Below are 23,911 nucleotides of genomic sequence, written 5' to 3'. Positions count from 1 at the left end.
GGTTGCTTTGCTCTCGTTGGACGGGGTGCCTGCTCACTATTACCCCTGCGGAACGGGGCTATCTCTGGCATCCAGGAATGGTTGTACCTCAGGTACGGCAGCACCGGGACCAGAGTTAGTAGGGTGTGTATGGGGAGTGTGAATGGGTGTCTGGCGTACATCCTTGTAAGTCTTGGGTTGTATGTGTATGTGAGAGCATGAGGGAGGGAGTGTATGACTGTGTTTGTGTGTGACTGTATATGTCAGGTGGGGTTTTGGACTCCTCCCTCTCCTGGGACATCTGGCAATACTACAACATCTTTGCCTACCCTCCCCCTGCCTTAAGCATCTGTCTGGTCGCTCCCGGTGGCTGCCTGGTGAGATCTGGTTCCCTGGGCTCTGTTGGGTCCTCGGCGGGGTGGGTCGCCCTTGGATCCCGGGCTGCTGGGTTCCGGGCCCGGCCGACTCAGGGGTGAGTGGCTGCGGGCGGGCTTGAGGGCTTGCCGTTGATATCTCATGGGACTCTGCCGGCTGCTGGTTGTGGTCCCCCGGGGTGAACCTCTGCGCCTCTCGAGTGGGGGCCCTTCGCACTCACTATTGGATGCTCCTATAGAGAAACCTTACACATACAAGCGTGCGTACGCACACAGGTTCTCACATGGTGATTTCATAAGTATGACTTGGACATCTTCAGCACATGATCTAAGGTTGTGGTTGGCCCTAAATGCCTTAGTAATAATTACTGTATGATTGTCAGCAAACATTTTTACTTTTATATATCTTCATGTAGCTGATGCAGCAATGTTTTTGTCTTGTGGTTCCAACCCCCACTCCCCCTTTCTGCAGGTCTAGAAGTGGATTCTGGCACATTTATTGTTTATTCTATACGAAAAAAACCCCTTCCCCCTTTACCTCCATCTCTTCCTTCTCTCTCTTCTTTTCTTTCACTTTTGTCTCCGTGTCCGGTTCGAATCTTAAAAACATCTGAAAATATTTTTAATAAAGTTTTGGTATCAGGCGTGACGTCAGCAGAAACTGTAACGCTCCACCTGAAAGAAAAACTGTAAGGCTAGTCGTCAGCATTCAGACATCAATTCTGATTGCTTCACAGCCGAACAGGACACGGTAAAAAAAATTTCTGCCACCACGTTTTATTGTCTTATGAAATTTTGGAACAAGCTTTTTGTGTTAATGATGTATCTGGAATGTTCTGCAAAATCAAACACACCTATGTGTTGTGTTATGTTAGACTTCATACTTCACATTTTTTCCTGGCTCTTAGACCTGGACCACTTCTGTGAGCTTAAAAGAACAGTTTGTGGTAGGTTAATCTAATAGATGATTTTAAATTACAATGACTTACAGTATAAATATTGTGAGACTTGCCAGTCGGAAACCACATCTTTATAAAATGGACATGTTTATTTATCATTAATAAACTCAGGTTTCACAGTACCGAACACCACACAATGCACACAGCTAATTAATCACCACAATAATGCTTCTCTCTCTCTGTCCTTGACCGCCTGTCTCCTCCTGGGAGCTTCGTCCTGTTCCCAATCCCGACTCAAGCTCCCCGACTGTAGGAAGGGGGAACCTTTTATTTCAGCCCGGATGTGCTCCTGGTGGCTGATGACGACCTTCTGGCAGCACTTCCTGGTGTGGCGGAAGCTCCAGGTGGCTGATGACGACCTTCCAGCAGCACTTTCTGGTGTGGCGGAAGTGCTGCCGTTTGCACCGGAAACACTCCTGGCGTCCCTGGCAGGTTCATCCGTCATCTTGCCTGGTGTGGTGGAAGTAACAGTTCTCCGGGTCCCACGAGGCTGAGGCGCCCCCTGGCGGAGGCCACGGGTCCCAACAGACCAGAACCTCTTTGCTTCTCTCCTGTGGTCCTCTCCTAGTCCAGGGCGGTTGCCCCCTTGTGCCCCAGAAGCTATTCATGTCCCTTTCCGGTCCTTCCAGGCACCCCGGCCAGGTAAGAACCCCAGCAATCTGCCACAATATCTTGCAGCATATGCATTCAGAAACCCACTGTTCTGAACTTTCTCAAGCAAGGTAAACAGAAGGTTTGAAGCTGTGAATACAGAATTTTAAAGGCAAGGTAGCTCTACTCACTAATCATGGTGCCAGAGAATGCCGATGTGTTGCATGTTAATTAGCACATGCACTATGCTCTATACACTATACCTAATAACGACAACATAAACATATTTTAACACACAAATATATAAATAGATATGCCTTTCTCGTTTTGACCATAATATTATTATTTAGTGAGCTATATTTTTTATTCTCATATTCAAAACCCCTGGAAATATTTATATTTTTGTCAAAATCTGAAATGCTTAAGTTTTCTCTGATGTTTTATTTTTATTTATCTTTTTCTGTAGAGTTTGCTCTCTTAATTGTATCTTAATATTGACAATAATGAATGCTAAGGGAGAGCAATAACTTCAAAGCCAAAAATCACTTGCCTTCTCATCTGTAAGAATTTTATTTAATGACTAAATGTGTGAAAAGAGCAGTGAATTTATTGCTCCTTTTCAGCATTCAATCGTGTTTGCACCCATTTCTGCACTGTTCAATGCTAATTGTCAACATTTAGATACAAAGAGCAAACTCTACAGAAAAGGGCAGATGGAAATGGCCAAAAAGTAAGCATTTAAAGCTATGACTAAGAACACAAATATTTATGAATTTCTTAGATATATATGTAGGTCGGGTAACTAAACAATGAGATTTATTAAAAGTACAAATGACACACTAAATTTGAAGATGGTTGGAATACAAATCTACAGCCTAGGAAATTAAAAGCACCACTGATTTAATAAATTCACTATTTTTCTTTTTTGGCAACATCTTACTGTTTAAATTTCCTTTTGAATTTATCTCAAGATACTTTACAGGATTTGTCTATATATATATATATTTAGTCCAGGCCTCTCTCTTCAGTGCCTCTCTCAGGCCGCCTCCACTGCTCTCCAGCAACTCTGTCCACTCCTCACCCGACTCTAGCCATCGTATGGAGGCGGCCCCCTTTATAGCCATCCGGATGTGCTCCAGGTGTCCTCCAGTAACCTTCTGCCGAAACACCCCTGTGTGGCGGAAGCTCTGGCTGTGTACCCGGAAGCACTCCCATTGTCGCTGATCCTCTTCCCCCCAGCACTTCTGGGTGTGGCGGAAGTACTGAGGTCCAGGACTCCCCAGGCACCGGGGTGCCCCAACGCAACCTGGGCGGTTGCCCCCTCCTGGTCTGGAGGAGGCACAGGCCCTCCTCCAGTCCTCTTGAGCATCCCTGCTGGGTACCACCCGGAGCCACATGCCACAGCAAATACAATTAATCCGTTCTGGACCGTATGAACTGTATGTAAATATATATTTTAAAAGGTTTTTCAGCACAAAAATAGTTAATTATACCATAGAATGCACAGTGTAACAGTAAGCTAAATATAAAAACATTGAGTAACACTGAGAAAACCTTGAAAAGAGAAAACTAACATTGCAAGAGTTCACACGATAGCCTTACAAACCACTCGCTGTAAACACTTTTTTTAATGAGTTTTAAGCACAGGGAAAAAAATGAACATTTGAAAAATCCGTAATTTATACAAAAACTAACCGTAAACAACCAAGAAAACTAATCTTGCATGAGTTGAGTTCTAGCATGAAGGAATTGAGGAGGAACTGAGTGGAGACATGATTACAGTTTTAAGGTTAAGTCTGTACTGCATGCTCCCATCTCACTTCCGGGAGCCCTTAAACCCATCAACGTCGGTAATGTTACCAATGAGCATGACAGTGAGGCACTATAATGGAGCAAGGGGATGATGCAAAAAGTGCCAAGTGCTTTTATTAAAATCAACAAAACAACAATCAAAAACAAAGTCCAAATTAAATAAAGTCCAGTGCTTTCAGAATCCTTCAATAAATTAATAATTCCATAAAAACAGAAATGAAGTGGAGGTTAAAATCCAATAGAAAAAAGTCTTCATTAAATACAATGAGATTAAAACAATGCTGGAAACAGTCTCTTTAAAAACAAGCCCAGTGCATTCTTTAACTGCCTTCTTGGCCTTACGTGGCCAGCCGTCCTTCTTCTGGTCACTCCAGCTCCTTGATTGCTCAGCTGGAGTGACCGCTTCCTTCTGCCCCACCGAGTGTCAGCCAAACACTGCTCACTGTCCAGCTGCCTGCCTGCGAGCACGCGCTCACTCGCTCGCTCACACTGGTTCATTCCACACTGACCAAGAACAATGTACTGTACAGGGAGAGACTGAACACGAGCGTAAATCACCGGTGCGTATGAACCGGAAGGGAAACTGGCTTGTTTGTCACCCGAGTGTGTGGTCGTGAACAGATGTAAATGTTTGGTGAACTTTTTGGTCGTAACCCGATTTGTACGTGGTACAATATCTACATACAGGTTCCACTGTATGTAGATATTGTAAGGCTTTAAAGTCGGAGACTTGTAGATAGTCTACTTCTTGTTGCCATCAGGGAAAAGTACAACTGGTTCTCAATGAAGGAGCATTTCCGCAAGAATTAAAAGATTTGTTGTTTGGTAAAAGTGAAATCAATAAACACTACAAGCAAAATATACGCGTCTACAATAATCGTTTCGCATTAGCATCATTCAATGCACAAAATGTTGATTTACACAATAATGGACCATACGGTATAAGAATCTGTGTTTCCGCAACAATTACAGCAACGACAAGTTTCCATCCATCCATCCATTTTCTAACCCGCTGAATCCGAATACAGGGTCACGGGGGTCTGCTGGAGCCAATCCCAGCCAACACAGGGCACAAGGCAGGAACCAATCCCGGGCAGGGTGCCAACCCACCGCAGGACACACACAAACACACCCACACACCAAGCACACACTAGGGCCAATTTAGAATCGCCAATCCACCTAACCTGCATGTCTTTGGATTGTGGGAGGAAACCGGAGTGCCTGGAGGAAACCCACGCACACGGGGAGAACATGCAAACTCCACGCAGGGAGGACCGGAAGCGAACCGGGTCTCTAACTGCGAGGCAGCAGCGCTACCACTGCGCCACCGTGTCGCCCCGCAACGACAAGTTTAATTTCGGAAAAAAAAAAAACACAATTTGGTCAGGTGTATCTTTACGATTATGAAGAAACGATGCAACGCAGAGTCGAAACAGTTAAACGATCCGACGTAATAGATATTATACAGCCAATAATGGCTACAAATCCATACATCCAAATGTATCACACTTTACACTAGATTTACCAGCAACACTCGGACAAAGAGATTTTCTTGGATGTCTGTATGAATTCGAAAGATCACAGCTGCATTTAGAATAAACCCATGTGTGACGAATTGTCAGCAATAATACTTTCGAAAGACAGAGATATCAAAGACAGAGTAGATATTCATGTATATCCAAAGGCAAAGTATGCTTCATCATTTATGTTAAATACATCACCACATGCCAACCCTTTACCTTTGCTTTTCTCAGATGGCGAAACAGGATGGTCGTACAATTTGAAACAATCGCATTCAGCAAAACGAATAACACCCACACGATTTTTCAGGTCAAAATTAGCAAAACTTTCCCGTGTATTTAACCCATTGCTATCATCTCAACGTCTATCACAACATTACATTATTAATGTGTATGCAAAAGTCACAGCTAATCGTCTCTTCTTTATTAAATCGAATCAAGCTAAACTTAGAATGAAACATATGCAAGGTCTCATTGATCACGTTCAAAATTCAAATATCAATAGTTCAGACAAATTCAAAATAGGCATAGCAGTAATATTACCATCATCATATCCAGGCAGTCCAAGAGCATTGCAACAGTTATATCATGATGCAATGGCAATATCCAGAACTATCGGTCGGCCATATTTATTTTTTACAATGATTTTCAATTCACAATGGCCAGAAATCCACAGTTTCTTGAGAACAATGCCACCTGCTACATCGGCTCTGGATATTTCCACTTTCATAAATAGATTATTTAATCAGAAAAGTCTTATTTTTATTGAAACAATATTCACTCACAGCCAGTTATACATTGCATTATCAAAAGTAAACATAATGTATATGTAACAAGTCCCATGAAAAAAAACAATTTAAATTGTATTTCCACAGGACCAAACCTTGGGGTTGGTGAGCGAAGCAAGCAGGGGGTGGAGCCCCCTAGTTATCTAAAGAATAATTAAGAAGGGGACTAAAGCATCACAGTAAATCTATTGTGTAGAGTCCCTCTCATATTGTTGATTTGTGGAGCTTTAGTATCCTAAAAAAACGTTTTATGCAAACATTTGAAATTGTCTTAAATCTGATATAGTGTAATTTAGTTTGTACAAGACTATGTTATACTTTACAGGAATGCAGCAAACAAATGGTAAATGTCACTTTAATCTCCTTATCTTTTAAAAGTGTGAAACTGATATAGTTGTAAAACTTTATTTGTTTCTGAAAGTCATACTGTGACCTGAAAGTGTGTAGTTTTGCCATATTAATCTTAACTTGTGCTTGCATGCACAAAGGCTCAGAGCATGCACAGCTAATTGTGTTCATGCACCATCTGGCGTCACTGCATTTGGTAGAATTCAGCACAAAACCAAAAAATGTAGGATGCTGGTGTAGTGCAACATATTAACTTTTCATGCAAGATATTTTCAATCATTAGGTTCATATAAGAAGAGTAGAAGTCAGACAAAAAAATGTCCAGGTTGGCAGGTTCTGCATTCTTAGGCTGATACATGTCTTGAAAGACATCAACTGATGACAGCGTCATAGGTCACACATGGTAATGATGGAAAAAAGCATGCAGGGTTATGAATGTGGCAAAAGACCACCAACAATAGCAATTAAAAATTAAAGGAAAACAGTCCTTGTATTTAATTTGTAGGTGGTCTGTACTGACTGTGTAATTGCCTAATGGAATAGTTGACAATTTGTTTTCGGTCAACTTTTGGAGTGCAATATTTTTTACACAAGTATCAGTTGTATATTATTTAATGCAAGTTAAATGAGTTATCACAGTATAGATTTGTGTTAGTGTGGGGCTGGTGTCTTATTCAGACGTGTTTTTGGATTTGTGCCAATGCTGCCAAGATAGGCTCTAGCAGTTGGTGATCCTGTATTGAAAAATATAATTCCGGAAAACAAATTGATTGATTAAACCAGAAAACCCTATCTGGATGTGTTCATAAAATTCTGTTTAATTAATTTAATTAAATTAATGTTAATTAATAACAAGTTCTACAGTGTCTAGCAGAGAATTCACAATTATAATATTATTATATATTAAAACAAGGCCAACAAAAATAGACTAACAAAACACATTGTTTTATAATTTAATATATGTTTGTCTTGATTGAGTCCCTACCTTACAGCCGTTTCTCATTTGAAAGCATTTTTATTTACATCCAGAACATTTGTCAATGAATATTGCCATTATTCATAACATTTGTGGTAGATTCTGTAAAATATTTACTACTGGATGAAGTAAAACACATTTCTGATCAAATAATGATGTTAGATTGTCAGAGTTATTTCATTAAAAAGAAAAAAATAAATGTAATAGTAATCTTTGAATATTAGTTATCTGTTGTTTTGTGTATACAAATGTGGGGTGGTACAGATGGGACATGTCAGTCAGGAGGTCTGCGCTGGCCTGGACCCTCTATAGGTAGAAGCAGAGAGAAGGGTTTGTAAATAAGATATGTTTTGTCATGAAAAAGGCCTCACATCATTTTGTATGGCATCCTGATTGATGTGTGGAGTATCTTTTAACAAAAGGCTGTACCACCAGGTTAAAACATTGCTACTTTACCCTATAAGCCCATAAATCTATTCTCTGGCTGGATCATCTATTTTCTGCCATCTTGATAATGTTTATTTAAAAAGATTATGGACTTGATTTATTTTGCTGATTACATAATATGTGCAGTTTCTCCTTCGTTTCAATAAAGTACCTATCTGACAATATGGGCACTTAAATAAAAGAATCATTATGGCAGTTGAATATAAGGGCTGTGGCACTGGCTTTACTTACACTACTGATATACTATATGAACAAAAGTAGGTCAGCTCACTGGCATGTAAATTTAAAGTGTGTATGAACAACTACACTCTAGTTCTGCATTTGTGAAGCATCTTTGGATTATGTATAGTAGCTACTTTCCATAGATACTTTTGTGTTTAAGTTTCTGTATAAATTGTTAATTCCAGTGTTTTTTTTTTCCCTCCTCCCTTCTTCCAGTCGGATGCTGGCTGGGAAGAGTATTATGATTACATTTTCCCTGAAGACGCTGCCAACCAGCCTCATCTCAAATTGCTTGCAATGGCTAAAATGTGGAAAAAACAGCAACAGACCAGCCCTGCTGATGAAGACAATGATGATACTGCCGAAGCTGAAAGTGCATCTTAGCAAAGTGCTTACTTATCCTGTCAAATATATATTTTTTTTTTTTGTAAAAATTAATAAATTGTTTTCATTATGGTCAAAATATTTTTGGTGTCTTGATGACATTTCACAAATCAAAACTGACCTTAAGTTAAATCAAATGATCAGAGAGTGTGTGTGGATGTACGGTGTCACAAAAACGACCATAAGACATTGAGAAGGTGTGGGGCAGCCACCCGTATAATTGTTCCCGGCTGCAGAATCGATTCAAAAGAGTTGTTATGTTTACATAACAGATTCCAAAACAGAACTGATTCTCTTGACAGAAGATGGCAGCTTTAAAGGCCAGTGGAGGAAGTGATGTCATCATTACTGGAACCGGACGTGACACCATTGGTTGCCCCAGAGCTGGGCGGGATTTCCCAAGAATGGTCTGCAAAAGATCAAGAGGAAAAATTAGTGCACTTCATCACCCCCTGGTCCACCGTGGAATCACATGTATTCAAGCCCTTTAGTTGTCTCCTAAACACACGTGTGTGACAACGGTAATTCATGATTATGCTTAAAAATTATGATTTTGACAGCAAAACAAACAAGTGTTTGGTATACCCCACATTGTAAATATTTTGAATGCATTTGATATTTCAGTAGAAAATGCCAAGGTTTTTAAAAAATTGTTATTTATAGGTTGAACTAATCAATTCTTTCACCTGCATAAAAAGTAAACATATTTCTTTTAAAGTGTTTTTTAAGGTATAAAATGAGAATTTCTGTTTCAAAACATCTTTTAAAGTTGCAGGCCTAATTCTGATTTATCTGTGCTATATAAGTTATATAAAGAGTATACACAGTAATCCCTCGCTATATTGCGCTTCGACTTTCGCGGCTTCACTCCATCTCGGATTTTAAATGTAAGCATATCTAAATATATATCACAGATTTTTCGCTGGTTCGCGGATTTCTGCGACAATGGGTCTTTAATTTATGGTACACACTTCCTCAGTTTGTTTGCCCAGTTGATTTCATACAAGGGGCTATTGGCGGATGGCTTAGAAGCTACCCAATCAGAGCATGTATTACATATTAAATAAAACTCCTCAATGATATGCGATGTGCTTCCCGAGCGGTGCTTGATTGTTTGCTTTTCTCACTCTCTCACTCTCTCTGACATTCTCTGCGCCTGACGGAGGGGGTGTGAGCAGAGGGGCTGTTTGCACAGAGGCTGTTTGCCTAGAAGATACAGACGCTCCTGTACAAAATGCCACTTTATCGTGGTGCTTCAGCATACTTAAAAGCCCAAAAGCACATATTGATTTTTAGATTGTTTGCTTTTCTGTCGCGCGCGCGCTCTCTCTCTCTCTCTGACATTCTCTGCTCCTGACATGCATTCTTTGAAGAGAAGATATGTTTGCATTCTTTTAATTGTTAGAAAGAACTGTCATCTCTGTCTTGTCATGGAGCACAGTTTCAGCTTTTAACTAAAGGGTGTTATTTCATGTCTAGAGGGCTCTAATAATGTTAACAGTGTGGGAGAGTTTATAAGGGCTTAAAATATATAAAAATAACCATATAAACATATGGTTTCTACTTCACGGATTTTCATCTAGGAGAGATTACTGTATAGTATAAGCATATATTTAAAATACTGTATAAGTGTATGCTTTCTTTACCTCTTTACTCTGTTAACTAACATCATTGGAATAGTTAATAGTTTTGTGAGGTAGCCATTGCATTTCTGAAGTGCCACAGCCCCAGGAACTTTGATTTAATTTCTGGTCCAATCAGTGCCTAAGGCTCTTGTACATCCACATGGATTTTTTTTTTTCTGGAAACTTTCAGGAGATGAAAAATGTTAGGCTAATTTGTGACAGTGAAAAGGCCTTGTGTAGGTGACTGTAGGTGGATTTTTGACAGACTGGAGTCTCTTCCAGTGTTGATAACAACTTTTGAGATTACATTGCCACAATATGAAAAAAGTATCTGGCTAAACATTATGGATATACAGATAGCATTTTGTTGCATAAGACTTTTTTGCATATAACTCCATATTTTTATGTTGCAATAAATTACATATTAAACAACAACATTCTTAAATCCAGTTTCGGGGCAGGTGGATTTTGTTATTAGATATGTGATGCTTTATGATGAATTTGTGGAGTGCTTGGAATTAAGGTCACTTGCACTCTGCAATGAACTCCAGTGACTCTTTCAGAGTTGTTACTGGTCTTTTGGTAGCACCTCTAAACAGTCGTCTTCTTGGTTGTTCAGAAGAGTTGGAAGGAGCCTGATGTGAGCAGGACCTGGATGGTGGCATTAGGTTGTTTTGTTTTTTCTTTTATTACCAATTTTCTGATCTTTACCCTTCTGTATCTTTGTTCTGTTGTCCTTTTGAAACACACTAATGTTTATTTACTCTTTGCTTTATTTACCTTTCACTGGAAAACTGTGGAAATTACATTTTTATTTATTTACCTTTTTTGTATTTAGAGCTGAAATCCATGGACGAATTGTAATGTACGGCTGAATTTATATTGAAATAATTACTGATCAGAGATCAAGAGATAAATCAAGAAAGACAATAGCAAATAGTTCAAAATAGTGAAGAATCTAGGAAGTAAAAAATCTACATGGATCAACTGAGGATAAATGTGAGGGGAGAGGTGAAAAATAGCAAATAAAGATACAGCAATAGTAAATCACTTAAAAAGATAAGAGGAGCAAATGGGACAATGTTTAAAAGTTAACAGTATGTAGTCACATTAACATTTGTACTCAATTCATACTCTCTCATTAATGGCACTCTGCTTTTGGTAGGTATATTATACAGTGGTGCTTGAAAGTTTGTGAACCCTTTAGAATTTTCTATATTTCTGCATAAATATGACCTAAAACATCATCAGCTTTTCACAAAAGCCCTAAAAGTAGATAAAGAAAAACCAGTTAAACAAACAAGACAAAAATATTATACTTGGCCATTTATTTATAGAGGAAAATGATCGAATATTACATATTTGTGAGTGGCAAAAGTATGTGAACCTCTAGGATTAGCAAATAGTTTGAAGGTGAAATTAGAGTCAGGTGTTTTCAATCAATGGGATGACAATCAATTGTAAGTAGGCACCCTGTGTTATTTAAAGAACAGGGATCTATCAAAGTCTGCTCTTCACAACACGTTTGTGGAAGTGTATCATGGCATGAACAAAGGAGATTTCTGAGGACCTCAGAAAAAGAGTTGTTGATGCTCATCAGGCTGGAAAAGGTTACAAAACCATCTCTAAAGAGTTTGGACTCCACCAATCCACAGTCAGACAGATTGTGTACAAATGGAGGAAATTCAATGTTACCCTCCCCAGGAGTGGTCGACCAACAAAGGCGTGTAATAGTCGGCGAGGTCACAAAGGACCCCAGGGTAACTTCTAAGCAACTGAAGGCCTCTCTCATATTGGCTAATGTTCATGTTCCTGAGTCCACCATCAGGAGAACATTGAACAACAATGGTGTGCATGGCAGGGTTGCAAGGAGAAAGCCACTGCTCTCCAAAGAAAATTGCTGCTTGTTTGCAGTTTGCTAAAGATCATGTGGACAAACCAGAAGGCTATTGGAAGAATGTTTTGTGGACGGGTGAGACCAAAATAGAACTTTTTGGTTTAAATGAAAAGCGTTATGTTTGGAGAAAGGAAAACACTGCATTCCAGCATAAGAACTTATCCCATCTGTGAAACATGTGGTGGTAGTATCATGGTTTGGGCCTGTTTTGCTGCATCTGGGCCAGGACGGCTTGACTTCATTGATGGAACAATGAATTCTGAATTATATCAGAGAATTCTAAAGGAAAATGTCAGGACATCTGTCCATTAACTGAATCTCAAAAGAAGGTGGGTCATGCAACAAGACAACGACCCTAAGCACACAAGTCGTTATACCAAAGAATGTTTAAAGAATAAAGTTAATGGTTTGGAATGGCCAAGTCAAAGTCCTGACCTTAATCCAATCGAAATGTTGTGGAAGGACCTGAATTGAGCAGCTAATGTGAGGAAACCCACCAACATCCCAGAATTGAAGCTGTGCTGTACGGAGGAATGGGCTAAAATTCCTCCATGCCGGTGTGCAGGAATGATCAAAAGTTACCGGAAATGGTTAGTTGCAGTTATTGCTGCAGAAGGGGGGTTCACACCAGATACTGAAAGCAATGGTTCACATACTTTTGCCACTCACAAATATGTAATATTCGATAATTTTCCTTAATAAATAAATGACCAAGTATAATATTTTTGTCTCATTTATTTTACTGATTACTCTTCATCTACTTTTAGGACTTGAGTGAAAATCTGATGATTAGGTCATATTTATGCAGAAATATAAAAAATTCTAAAGGGTTCACAAACTTTCAAGCACCACTGTATGTGCTGTTAGCAGAAAGCTGTTCCTCAGGCACCCTCTCAAGATAGGATCTTTTATTGTCTCATGGTAGCTTGATTTTTTACTGTTACCCACAAATGAGAATTATTATTTGGCTATTGCTTTTACCCAAGGGGACTAATAATGTTTCTTTTTTTCAACTGGGGCACAGGTGACAAGTGACCTAGTCATGGTCACACATTGTCAGTAATAGGAATTGAACCCACAACCTCACAGTTTGAAGTTCATAGCCTTAACCGTTATACCACACTGAATAATGCATATCTGACTCTTACAACTTCCCTGTATGCTCCCTTGTCAAACTGTTTTTATGTGCTGTATATTATAAATGAGAAAACAATCCATGCAGCTTGGCCTCAGTAATGTTTGTTGGCTCTTACACTGGTGTTAATACTTCCTGACTTATCAAAACAAACTGACCACAAAGGCATTGTTAGGTTCCAGCATTACGGATACTGCTTAGAATAAACCTGCTTCTGTCCAGTCATGCAGGTGATTGTTGAAGGTGACAGAAGTAACATTCCCAGTTGCAGCTGTTGGCTCTGTGTCGGCTCTGTGTCTTCTTTTGTAAAAAGGAATTTTAGTCTGACCACTTTATACATCTGTTTCTGTGTGTATCACATGTTAGCCAAATAAATTGTTCTTGAATTCTGAAGACTTATTACTCTTGATGTAATTTTCAGTGTGGCTAACAGAAAATCAGTAATTTGGATATGTAAAAGAAATGTGGATGGATTAATTTTGTGCAAAGTGATTAAGGTAAATATTTTTTGTCATTTATAAATGTCAATTTATATAGCAAACATGGAAGAAAAATAAGCTTTAATAACCCAAAAACCATTCTATAATATTGTAGCAACCCGGCAGTCCGCGCTGGCGGAGTGACGCCTTGTGGGTAAATTATGTAAAATAGTTGTGGGGAATTTATGGGAAATTTATGTGAAAGTTATTGTGTGTAAAGATTAACTAAGTTCGTAATTGTCTTTCCTGTTGTAAATGTTATATGTGTTTGTGCGCAGCCCGGTGGGGTGGGTTGGGATATCGCCGTCCGGGGTTGTAAAAATGTAAATAGATACCGCCGTTAAGAAATGTCGTTTTGTTGTTGACCTTGACAGTGGTTAAGCGAATGAATTTTGAGCTTTGCTTTCTGGCTATCTGTGAATAAAGAGATACAACAGGACAGAGCTGTTATTCATTGCTAAGATTTCATCTAAGCAATTAATGCTGAGACACTCGGAGTCGTGCGGTGTATGGTACACGAGTGCTTGTTACTTAAAGAGCTGGGTACAGCTGCGTGCCTAATGCTGGCAATCCGCTAGCCGACAGCTTGGAAGAGGTGCACGGTGAAATCGGCTTGAAAATCTTCAAGACTCGACCACGGGTCGTTACAATATCTTTCCAATGCCTTTATAAGTTAAAGAGGAAATTTAAAAATTTCACTGTTTACTATGATCAGACTGGCAGCCCAGTTTTTCTTTTTTTTTTAATTTGAAAATGTTTTAGAATAACTTTTTTTTTCTTCTTAAATATATTTGTAAGGTGCAATAACTTGTAAAAGAATTACCAGAGATTGGCATCTTCTTGCACGTTGGTTGGGCATGCAAATAAGAGTTTTACTGTAGTCTAAACGTGCCAATAGTACTACCACTCTAAACCTACTTTACTATTAACAGTGTATGAAGTGTGTTGATACTAAATATCAAAAAAAAGGTTTAAAAGACAAAGTTATAATCCTTTGATGATTCGCTTTCATTCTTTCAGACACTGCCATGATGTGTGTTTTACTGGTGGTCTTGAAGACCTAAAATGGTTCAGGCTGGTACAGTATATGAGAAGTTTTTTTCCTTTGATGCCTGCCAATGGAAAAACACAAATTCAGTTCTTTTTCTAGGGTTCCAGCTCAGGGAGAAGCTGGCAGTTTGATTTCGTTTAGCTTAAACAAATGGACATGCATTTGGCCTCACATCTCAGGTTTTTATTTTGGTTTATTTTCCATTTGTGAATTGAATCCTGATTTCATGAAAGCATACAGTGAAATCATGTGAAAAGTATGTACACCCCATTTTTTTTCATTATAAACATTTGTGGACATACTAAGATTTGATCTTCATTTAAAAAGTATAAAGATGATGTAATTTAAAAAATAAAGGAAAAGTTTATTTTTAATAAATTACCCAGCAGAAAAATGAACAGATGTGCCATTTCCATCTGTGAAAAAGTTAAGTACACCCTTTGCTCTAATAGCTGGTATTGCCCCCTTTTACATAAACAACTTCAAGTAGGCATTTCCTGTAACTGTGTACTAGTCTCTGACATTCATCCAGGCAGCATTCTTTTAGCTGTGCAGTGTCCGAGGGGTTGTCTTGCATGTTTCAATTCCCCCACTCAGCATCAGGATGGTTTACTGGTGATTAACTAGACAGATCTCATTCTTATTACTGCTTGCAAGTAACTGCAAATCACATTTCTCTTGTATTTTGAAAGCCTTATTTAATTTTTTTTGACATCATGTTTTTCTGCTTTCCACCAAATCTAACACACTGTCACAATGAGCAACATGCTCATATATTACATGCTCACTCACAGCAGTAAATAACCATCTTTCATTCTCTGACCAGCTGTGGTGAATTACAGAAAATGTGCAGGTTGCTCTTAGCAGGAAAACTTATAAGAGTCAGATTTACCAGCGAAAGCTGCTTGAAAATTTTGCTTACTTCAGCTGAAGGTTTATAGAAGGTCATTGCATTTTTACTGGTCAGTAAAAAAATTTAGTAATGTGGTACGCTGTACATTTTTCCTTTTCAGCTTCCTCATCTAAACAGCCTACAATATTTGTTTTATTTCTCTTTTGTTACTTGATAGGACATTATTGTTTATTCTTTGACATTCTCTAATAGCTCAACATTGAAAAATTAACTGCTTCATTATCAGTGATCAATGCAAAAAACAATTTTTATAAAACATTTACTATTTATGAGGCAATCAAATTAAGTTGTTAATGACTGTTGTATTAACTGAATGGAATTGTTCTGTCTTCAAATTTCACTGTTTTATGTCGTGTAGAGTGAGAAGCACTCTAGAGAGAGAAGCAGTGTACCCATAGACAACTCACTTTCTCAAGCAAAAAGTTGATTGAAATTGGACTTAGCTGTGAGTGAAAAGGGCTTTTTAACTACACATGATGAAAAAAATAACCTTTTTTAACATTACTTATAAACCCATCCTGCTCAAAGCTATACAGAGCAACAAAAATGCAAATTAAAGAATTTTTTATGATTAGCACAGGCTGTATTATCTGCTAATTATTAATTAATTATCAAAAAGGTAAATTAAAAATAATTACTTGAACATTATTTCACAAAGTAAATTGAATCTAAATATAAACACATATACAATAATGTTTATTGGTCTTTATAGTCATAGATTTTGAACAAGAACAAGCTATGGTAACTGTTTGATTACGTATACCTAATGACAGTGCACCTATGTAGCAAACATTCAGTAATAACCTGTATAACTGCAAAGTAAGAAGCCATTATTACCATGTACTTAACTTGTGTATTATGCATAAGTTAGTGATTAGCCTATAAATACGAATGAGAAGGGTCATTGCAATTTGCAGTAATTATATGGTAATAATGGCTAATTACAGTTTGGTTATTTGGTTAGTAAATACTGCACAATAACACTGTAATATTATGCATTATACAGAAGATTTAACATGTATATGTAGCACAAAAACAACAACATGCTGCTTAAAGGATAAGTTATGTATTTTGAAGTGCAAGTCATTTTTTGTGGCAACCATTAATTTGCTCTGAAAACTTGTGTTAAGTGAAGCATTACCCACAAATAAAAATAAAATTCAAATAAAACATGCCTCCCTCATTAGTTTGCAATGGTACTAACAAAACAAGGCTTTCAGAGTAAATGCACGCTGCCTATGGATCTGCATTTACCTTGATAAGCTGGTGGATTTCTTTTTTTCTAGTTCTATTAAAAAGTAATGTTAGTGGAGGCAATTTATAAAATATTGTGTTAAAAGTAATATTTGCACAGCAAAAAACATGACTTGCATCTCCTAGAGAAATTATGTTTTTTTTGTATTTCAATAATCTTACAGGATATTAAATATTTTTAGCTGATAAGCTTTTCATTTCAAAATGTTTGGTTGGTTGCACAATTTCAATTAACTGATAGTCATAAAAATTTGGTAACTGTACCTCATTTCATATTTTTCATCAATAACAAACAACTGAATACAAAATGCATTTGAAGAACCCTTGTAGACTGGATGGAAGATTTTCTTGTCAGCTTCCTCCATGCAGATACCAGATGAGTATTTCAAATTATATGTAGTGTCCCCCTTTGCTGGAATATCAGCATCAGGTGTTATGATGGCTTCCTTCTGAAAAACAAAAACAAAATAACATCCACTCTGGTTTTCCTCCCACAGCCTAAACACAAATTTATAACATAATAATTGGAGACTCTAAATTTTCCCCATATTAATGAATGAGGACATGTGTACATGAGTGTGCCTTATAAGGGATTTGCTCCCTTTCTAGGGCCAGCTTTGTACCTTATTAAGCATATTTGTAAGTAGATGGATGGATAGAAAATGTCATCCATCCATCTTGATTTTTCTAAAAACAAAAATAACAACCACAATAATAGTAATAATCCTCAAACTAAAGTAGCACAGGAGACACAGACACAGCCAAACAAACTAAATATTCAATATAACAACAATAGGCTTTGAACACATTGCTAAGGACTAATTTAATTCAAAGTCAAAATGTAAAATGCTGTCAAATATGCTTAAATTACACTTTAGCAAATATCATCCTCTGTTGTTCACTACCCTCTTGGCTCACTAAAAAGTTTTTTACGTAGTTAACTTTTACTTTAAAAAATTCTTAAATCATGTATTGAATACTGGAATTTGGTTTACTACATAAATTAGACATCAGTATTTAAACATGATAATTATTTTCCATTGCATCAAATTTTGTGATTCCATTGAGTTAATCATTTTATTTCAGGGACACAAATCAAATTTATGTAGGTTTTGGTTTATGGATCTGCCTATGTATGGTTATAATTTTGCTGTCATTATCAATCAATATCGGCTACCGGTTAGACTGACAGGTCAAGTACAGATGCCCTTTACAAGTAACTTATAGCTGAGTACACTTCAACATATCTGGTATGGTATTTTCAACTCAATTTTAAGAATGTGACTTTTCTCTGGTATTGACCCAATACCCACCACAAACAGTGCTTGTGACTATTGTTAATATTTCATAATGTAACAATAAAGCAGATTTACAACTCATACATTTTACATTTATTTTACCTAAATAATAATTAAAACAATGTGGATCTTTTTCAGCTTACCATATCTACTAACATATAATTTTTTTTCAATTGTGTGACATATTCAATCATCCATCTGTAGTACCCCAAATCCAAGGAGACCTGAAGCAATTTGCCAGGTAGGAAAAGGTAGGAACAAGAGGCAGGCCTAGATGTTCTTTGTTGCTCTACCTACACAAGCAACATAAATTCAAAGGATGCACAGTGCCTGAACAAACTTGTCAGGAAAGCCTGGTCCACCACAGGGCTAAGCCTTGGTACACTAGAAGCTATTATGGAAAACAGAATTGTGGAAAAACTGGACTCCGTCATGAAAAATCCTCTCCATCGTACTTAGAAGACTTTCTCTTGGCACACTTTTAGCTACAGACGTACTCCTCTACTGTGTTCTAAGAAATTTCCCTAAGGACCTTTCCTACCCACTGTTATTTAGTGCTTTCTCCCAATGTAGCAGACTAAATTCTTAAACTCTTTAAATTAATATTGCTATTTCATCTATCTATCTATTGAATTATTTGTATTATTTCCATGTGAGTCTGTGAGCTACCAGCTGGGGATGGTTACTAATATTTCAACTATATTTTATAAATGTCTTCTTGATTATAGTAATAATCATAATAATGATGTTTTATTATTATTGTTATTTTTTTCTATGTTTCTGCTGCTGCATACAATTAAATTTCCATCTTGTGATTAATAAAAATTACCTAATCTAATCTAACTAAATTATCTTTTATTCCACTCTGTTCCAGATTATGTTAATGATAACAAAAGTTATCATTCATGTATCCAGTTTTTGAATCTGCTTAATCTGTTTTTAGGGCATCAGGGAGAAACTGTCTATCCCAGCAGCCTTAGATACAAACCAAAACCCCAGACAACACACTAAACCTATTAGAGGGCACATTTACTCTCTCACGCTCACTCACAGCAGGCCGATTCCGAGTTAAAAATTAGCCCAACAAGCTTGTTTTCAGAATATAGAAATCTGAGAAATCAGAAAAAATATAAAAACAAACAAGGGCAAAAAATTAGAATTGAGCAATAAGGCCTGTAATGTGAATATTGTCTACTGTTCCAGAACTTATGAAGACACTCAGGTGTACTACTGTACTTCACTCTGCAATGCACCTCTAGTATCCCAAGGTAAGTAAACCTCTTGACAAGGTCGACACTCCCTTCGCAGAAAAATAAACTGCTGTTAGCTGTGCTAAGAGGTCATTAAAGGCCTGGATCTTGGTTTTTGTCCCAGACACTTGCAAGCCCACACACTCAGACTCGTCGCTCAGTCCCTCGAGCACTCCGATCAGAGGCTCCATTGACTCCACGAAGATCACACCATCATCAGCAAAGTCAAGGTCAGTGAATATTTCTTCATCAACAGATGCCCCACAGCCACTGTACCCCCACAATCTTCAGGGGCGGCCTAAGGCATGTGCAAACTGTGCACCTGCACAGGGCTGGCAAATCCCAGGGGCCGCCATGCCAATATATATTGAATATAAAACAGAAAGAGAAAACGAATGTGGCCATCTGCCGAGCATGAGATACCATATTAAAATTGGTGGGTAAAGGGGCCACTGATTCTTTCTCTGCCTAGGGCCGCCACGAACCTAGAGCCGCCCTTGCGATCTTGCCCAACAACAGAGTAGGAGTAAGAACACACACTCAAATAAAGAGGCAGTGGAAAATAAATCTAGCTTTTATGGCAAAGCATCATTAAGCTTTAGTAAGACACAGCGATATTGATAAAATCTTAATAGAATAAAAATGACATCAAATAGCACATCATATAAGATGTTGAACTGAAGGATGCAGAAGAAAAACATGTTTGTAATTATTTCAACACTTACTTCACACACCACAGCATGGTTTTGTTCATTCTGTGCTTCAATCAGCTCAGCAAGAAAGTAATCTCCATACATAGCCGTAAGATCACTGTTATACTGTGTGAACAAAGGAATGAGATCATCGTGGTCTTCAACTCTGAAATGAAATTAGCATGCACTCAGTTTCTCCTCTGTCGTATTTTCTAATTTTAACTTTTTTCTAATTTTGGTTCTGCACATTACCACAATGAACTTTAAATGAAACAACTTAGATGCAGCTGAAGTGTAGACTTTCAGCTTTAATTCAGTGGGGTGAACAAAAAGATTGCATAAAAATGTGAGGCAACTAAAGCATTTTTTTAACACAATCCCTTTATTTCAGGGGCTCAAAAGTAATTGGACAATTGACTCAAAGGCTATTTCATGGGCAAGTCCGTCGTTATGTCATTATCAATTACGCAGATAAAAGGCCTGGAGTTGATTTGAGGTGTGGTGCTTGCATGTGGAAGATTTTGCTGTGAACAGATAACATGCGGTCAAAGGAGCTCTCCATGCAGGTGAAAGAAGCCATCCTTAAGCTGCGAAAACATAAAAAACCCATCCAAGAAATTGCTACAATATTACGAGTGGCAAAATCTACAGTTTGGTACATCCTGAGAAAGAAAGCAAGCACTGGAGAACTCAGCAACGCAAAAAGACCTGGATATCCACGTAAGACAACAGTGGTGGATGATCGCAGAATCATTTCTATGTTGAAGAGAAACCCCTTCATAACAGCCAACCAAGTGAAGAACACTCTCCAGGGGGTAGGTGTATCGATATCCAAGTCTACCATAAAGAGAAGACTGCATGAAAGTAAATACAGAGGGTGCACTGCAAGGTGCAAGCCACTCATAAGCCTCAAGAATAGAAAGGCTAGATTGGACTTTGCTAAAGAACATCTTAAAAAGCCAGAACAGTTCTGGAAAAACATTCTTTGGACAGATGAAACCAAGATCAACCTCTACCAGAATGATGGTAAGAAAAATGTATGGAGAAGGCGTGGAACAGCTCATTATCCAAAGCATACCACATCATCTGTAAAACACGGTGGAGGCAGTGTGATGGCTTGGGCATGCATGGCTGCCAGAGGCACTGGGACACTAGTGTTTATTGATGATGAGACACAGGACAGAAGCAGCCAAATGAATTCTGAGGTGTTCAGAGACATACTGTCTGCTCAAATCAGGCTAAATGCAGTCAAATTGATTGGGTGGCGTTTCATGATACAGATGGACAATGAACCAAAACATACAGCCAAAGCAACCCAGGAGTTTATTAAAGCAAAGAAGTGGAAAATTCTTGAATGGCCAAGTCAGTCACCTGATCTTAACCCAATTGAGTATCACTTCACTTGTTGAAGACTAAACTTCGGACAGAAAGCCCACAAACAAACAGCAACTAAAAGCCGCTGCAGTAAAGGCCTGGCAGAGCATTAAAAAGAAGGAAACCCAGCATCTGGTGATGTCCATGAGTTCAAGACTTCAGGCTGTCATTGCCAGCAAAAGGTTTTCAACCAAGTATTAGAAATGAACATTTTATTTCCAGTTATTTAATTTGTCCAATTACTTTTGAGCCCCTGAAATAAAGGGATTGTGTTAAAAAATGCTTTAGTTGCCCCACATTTTCATGCAATCTTTTTGTTCAACCCACTGAATTAAAGCTGAAAGTCTGCACTTCAACTGCATCTGAGTTGTTTCATTTTAAATTCATTGTGGTAATGTACAGAACGAAAATTAGAAAAAAGTTGTCTCTGTCCAAATATTTATGGACCTAACTGTATCTAATAGGGAAGAAGTCACAGTAAAAATATAAACAATTAATTATTCAATTAATTCATTATTCCGGGAAAATATCATTAGTTTCAAGAAGTGAATCATTTCTGTCTTTAATAAAACTACTTTGTTAATTGTATTTTTTTCTTTGCTGTATTTCAGAACTATCATTATTTTCTTCATTAACCTACAGCATGGAGCTTGTCCTTCTGGTACAATCCAATCATATCCATCAATGTTCTGTGCCCACTTTGTACAATTCAAGCCTATTGTGTGGGGGTCAAGAAATATCGCAGCAGCATCAGGTGTGAAATAAAATCCAACAGCCATCACAGCGCCCAGTCATTCTTGCATCTTGTGTTCATGCATGAAACTCCTAACAAGGGTTTCTACATGCAGTATCTACTTTATTAAAATCTACTGACATGTTAGAGATACTCTTTGTATTTTTAGGGGGATCACTATAACCTACAGTTTCCACTTGTTATTTCTCATTCACAATTCAAAAGCAAGTGCATAGGCGGGGAGCACGAATTATTTTATTCAGTTTCATTATTTGGAGTTCTGTCTTGATATGACTATGAATTACTGACATCATACCTGACTTTTAAATTTGATTGCAGATTCCTTGAAGGATAACTTGCCATTGTACAAACATTCTATATTTCAGACAATTTATTTTTTATTTTTTATTGTCTATGGTGTTTGATATAAGCAACCTTCAAGTGAAAAAGTAGCAAAGTAACCTTAGAAAGTAACAGCCTTAGAGCCTACGGGCAATTCTCTACAGTACTCTAAAGTAACAATCCTAGGATGTGTTCAGCAGAATGGTTTTGTTTCAACTGTTTAATAGAGGGCACTATCCTGTCTTGGTACATGGTCCTCTCATTTTGAGTTTACAAATATTTATGATAGACAAACCATAGCAGCACGACACATAAATTAAATATTAACACATACTTTGTCAAAAGGAAGAAATTAGAAATGCTGTACATAGAAGAAAGGATTTCCTTATGTATATTGCTGTAAAATATTTGAAGGTCCTGCAGTAGAAAATGATAATGTTAACATGAAGAAAACCTGGAAATTACATAGGAAATAAGTGCATGACATATGAAAACAAATACTACATTTTCTTAATTCAATGATGTTTATATAATTATGATTCTGGAAACAAAATACATTATCACAAAAAATCTGCAGGCTAATATTGTGTCAGTTTTAGAATGATTTGACTGTTCTGTTCTTTAAGGATTAAAACAAATTCTTCATAATAAAGAGGTGGACACATAATGCTGTTCGCAATTTTCTTAAAGTAGGTTTCCAAAACTTGTATTGCAGGAGCTAGCTAGATAGATAGCTAGATAGATAGATACTTTATTAATCACAAGGGAAAATTCACATACTCCAGCAGCAGCATACTGATAAAAAACAATATTAAAGAGTGATAAAAATGCAGGTAAAACTGACAATAACTGTATAATGTTAACGTTTACCCCCCTGGGTGGAATTGAAGAGTCACATAGTGTGGGGAAGGAATAATATCCTCAGTCTGTCAGTGGAGCAGGACAGTGACAGCAGTCTGTCGCTGAAGCTGCTCCTCTGTCTGGAGGTGATGTATGTTTAGTGGATGCAGTGGATTCTCCATGATTGACAGGAGCCTGCTCAGCGCCCGTCGCTCTGCCACGGATGTCAAACTGTTCAGCTCCATGCCTACAATAAAGCCTGCCTTCCTCACCAGTTTGTCCAGGCGTGGGACGTCCTTCTTCGTTATGCTGCCTCCCCAGCACACCGCGTAGAAGAGGGCGCTCGCCACAACCGTCTGATAGAACATCTGCAGCATCTTATTGCAGATGTTGAAGGACGCCAGTCTTCTAAGGAAGTATAATATGGCTCTGTCCTTTCTTACACAGAGCATCAGTATTGGCAGTCCAGTCCAATTTATCATCCAGCTGCATTCCCATACCAGGTATTTATAGGTCTGTACCCTCTGAAGATAGTCGCCTCTGATAATAACAGGGTCCATGAGGGGCCTGGGTCTCCTAAAATCCACCACCAGCTCCTTGGTTTTTCTGGTGTTCAGGTGTAAGTGGT

This window comes from Polypterus senegalus, chromosome 3 (assembly GCF_016835505.1).
Source record: "Polypterus senegalus isolate Bchr_013 chromosome 3, ASM1683550v1, whole genome shotgun sequence".
In the NCBI taxonomy this organism is placed as follows: Eukaryota; Metazoa; Chordata; class Cladistia; order Polypteriformes; family Polypteridae; genus Polypterus; species Polypterus senegalus.
Note: the sequence above shows the minus strand (reverse complement) of the source record.